This window comes from Octopus bimaculoides, chromosome 14, assembly GCF_001194135.2.
Source record: "Octopus bimaculoides isolate UCB-OBI-ISO-001 chromosome 14, ASM119413v2, whole genome shotgun sequence".
NCBI classification, from domain to species: Eukaryota; Metazoa; Mollusca; class Cephalopoda; order Octopoda; family Octopodidae; genus Octopus; species Octopus bimaculoides.
In genome coordinates this window covers 7,098,503-7,102,235 of record NC_068994.1, presented here as the reverse complement: position 1 = coordinate 7,102,235, position 3,733 = coordinate 7,098,503, and the positions used below count along the sequence as shown (strand labels likewise).

At 36.3% G+C, this 3,733-nt stretch overlaps 1 non-coding gene across 2 annotated transcripts in view; it reads right to left on the bottom strand.

The window, feature by feature from the left end:
• Nucleotides 1–829: 829 nt before the first annotated feature.
• Nucleotides 830–3,733, bottom strand: part of LOC106875041 (uncharacterized) — an 8,117-nt gene continuing 5,213 nt past the window's right edge. For both annotated transcript variants that reach the window (XR_001410077.2, XR_001410078.2), the window contains exon 2: nucleotides 830–1,046. This is a non-coding gene — a transcript (uncharacterized LOC106875041). The remainder of the gene's footprint in view (nucleotides 1,047–3,733) is intronic.

Here is a 3,733-nt window from a genome sequence, read left to right as displayed (position 1 = left end):
TATATATATATATATATATATATATATATATATTTATGAGAATCTAAGGACTGTTACCGACCAGTCACCTACAACAACACTGGTTTATGCAATCAAGATTTCCTGTTCTTTATCTTCACCTTCTCACTGAGTGGGTGAGTGTTTTGATGTTTGGCAATGAGTGTTTTGAAAGATTTTACTAATATAAATCACAGTTACAGATCTGTGATGACAATGAAAAATAAGGATTATGTTGATGACGGAGGTGCTGATGATGATAATGACAATGACTGATAATTTTAAAATGAAATTTAATGCATTGTCTTTTGTTGTTTTTATGTTCTTGATTAATCTGGTCGTTTATTTTTAATTTTCTATTCTTATTTCTGTGGTAGCTCAGCAGGAAATTATATTTATGTCTGCAAGAACCACAGCTCAAACCTTGCTTCTTCAAGTTGGCCTCACTTACGAACATCAAGAACCAATAAAATATACATCATTGCTAACATTTTTTGGTGGGGGGGATATGTTGTGATATTTTTGAGGTTACAAGGGTTTCACCCCCATTCCCAGCTAACTTTGAGTGAGAAGTGGTCGATAGCTTGTAACAAATATCTCAAGATGGAAGAAACTGGAGGAGTAAAAAATGAACAGCTGGAAGAGGTGAGAACAAGAGCTGGTTATGATAAATGAACGACAGACTGGGGGTAGTAAGTAACTGAATGTGAGTAAATAATCATAGAATGCATTAATCTGCTGGGGAAGAAGATCAGCAGGGGATACACAACTCAAAGGAAATGACTGCGGTAAACTCTAGCAAGAGGAGTTTTAAGTAACAGCAAGACAAAACACTTATGGAAGTGAATATATTCTAATTGCAATAAACACAAGTGAAAGGTGGAAATTTGTTGATGTTTCTTAGGCTCAGCAAATGTAATGATTTTCTGGCTGATGTTAGAGTTGTTGTTGTTGCTGGTTTTTGGAGGAACTTGGTGTGGAAGACATTCTGAAGAGAGACTGTAGCTGTGTCAGGGGGTATGGAGGTATGGATCTTCGGTGGAGCTTTTCTGAAATGAGAAACAGATATTTGTTGATCTGTCACAGAAACTGTCATGTTGCATGAATTATATAATGACTATTCACAACACCAGTAATTGTTTATTCACTGTTTTCTTACACATCAGTGGCAACAAATTTCATGTAAGCATGCATTTGGCTGTGAATGCATGCTATTGATAAGGTGCAATGAAGGAGAAATACATCTGGTGTTCTCACTAGCTGCTAGTGGGATGGTTTTCATCTCCCTCTGATATATATATATATATACTGTATTTTTAAACAGGCAGCAAACTGGCAGAGTCATTAGCACACTGAATGAAATGCTTACTATTAACGTGCTAACATCTATGGCCCTATTATTCTACCTGGGTTCTGCTCAAACCTGCCAGATTAGGCCTCTAACACCAAATATTCCACTTGGGTTCAAACCTGCCAGATTAGGCCTCTTACACCTACCTTACAATGTCATTTGAAAAATTAACAATCACACCATCAGAATCTCAAAGATATACGAGATGATGCATGATTAATTCAAAACAATGTGAATAAATAAGCAGAACATTTGACAGAAAAATCTAAAGGGTTAAAACAGGGAATTTGTACCACAGAACTAGGGAAGGTCTCAGGTGGGTTATTGTCAAAAGGGTTAAGAGAATAAATGGATAATCCACAACAGGGATTTGAAGGGGATAAATGGGCCCTAATTTACAACAGTCTTACTGAAAGAAAAAAAATCCCAAATATTTCTTCTCTATACATCTGAGGTCATTTCAAAGCCCCTAGAGGAAATAAATAAAGGAAAGAAGGAGTGGTAAGTTATTTTTTTAACTCCTCGGTATTTTGAATGGCATCCGACTACATAATAACCATTGCTCCAGATACAAAAGCTCTGAGACATATAATGTTACCGAAATGTTGCCGCTACACGTAGTGACAGATATGGCTGATGACTAAGCTGAGAGGGTGAACATTGCCTAAGCTTCAGACAGAAAAATAAAAAAAAAATTAGAAAAATAAAAAAAATAAAGCTCTCATAAATTTGATTTTTATTAACTTCTTTTTGAAACATGAAATTAAATACCAAAACCTTTACAATTAAAAAAAAACAATTTTCTTTGGTTTTTTAAGTTGTTTCATTTTTAAATAAGGGTATCAAATATCAGATTTATTGTTGGGGTTAGGAGATGGGATATTATGGTTTATTTTGTGTTCATTTTTTTAATCTTTTATTATTATTTTTTTGTTTCAGTCAGTGGACAGTGGCCAAGCTGGGGCACTGCCTTGGAGTTTGTCCTAAGCATCCCTGCTTGTTTTCACACTTTTAGATAGCCCTTCTTTCATGCATTCTGAGTAATATAAAGGGTCAATGATTGTATGCTAAAGTGGCACCAGACAAACTAAGAAAAGTCATAGACAGGGAGGAAGCATTACAGAACTGATATTCAGAAAATAAAAGAGAGTAAGATAACGGTTAGGAAGAGGAGCAGGGATTTGGTGACCCTGGTAGCATGAGGTAGCATGAGGCTAACTTGCAGTGAAGGACAGAGGACTATAGTAGGGGTAGAAAAAGCACAGCAAGGAGACAGAATGACTGTCGGCCCTAGTTTGGAGTGTGTTGGTGACTCTAAACTTGTTAGAATGCTGTGTCAAGATGTGAAATATATTATTAGAGCGGAAGATAAGTTCTGTGTCTGCAAGAGTTAGGAAATATAATATATGCTAAAGTGATAGGTGTAGGTATGGATGTGTGGTTGAGAAGCTTGCTCAACAATTATGTGGTTCCAGGTTCAGGCCCACTGTATAGCACCTTGGGCAAGTGTCTTTTATACTCTAAGCCCTAATCAACCAAAGCCTTGTGAGTGAATGTGATAAACTGAAAGAAGTCCATCATATCTTTATATATGTGTGTGTGTGTATGAGTGCATACATGTATGTGTGTATCTTTGATTTAACATTACATGGTGGTTTCAAATAAGTAGCATAGTCATAAAGGTGATGTTCATTTTCAGTCTTCTGTGGAAAACATGGCCGGCCGTGAGGAAATATTGCCATCTGAGCTATGCAAGCATGGAAAAGCTAAAGTTTACTTCCAAAATACAGCTTGTTAATAAAATAACTGGTTCGTTCCTTAAGCAGGTCATATCATTGAAAATAGGTGAGGAGAATGGGATTTCATGGCATTTGTGTCTTTCTCAAGGAAAACTAGAGCCATAATTATTGAATTGGCTTCGACCGATACTCGGGACCGAGTCGTGAAATTGGTCTCGCCAGGATCTAACATCATTGTAACTGAACAAACGAGAGAACAGCTACACGTTGTTAAAAACCTAACGCTATTATTTCTGTGGACAAAAAAAAAATTATTAAAGGGAGGCAACCCGTGCATATCTACAAGACGGCAGTTTTTCCTAAAAATCTGTCATGGATTTGTTTTAGCGCTGATCAAATAGAAGCACCTTTATATTCTAGGAATAAAGCAAAAAGAACGTGGTTATGTTGCATTCTTTGCCAAATATATTGTGAGTGATGGCATTTAATTCTGTGACTGGAAACTGCAACGTGATCTACGATTGCCCACAGCTTATACTACCTGCTTAAAAATTTTAAAATACTCAGATCCTATATTGGAGAATACAGCGTTGGTTTTGAGGACCATGCGCCCTTAATAGATATAAATACAGAGTTTATTTAGCAT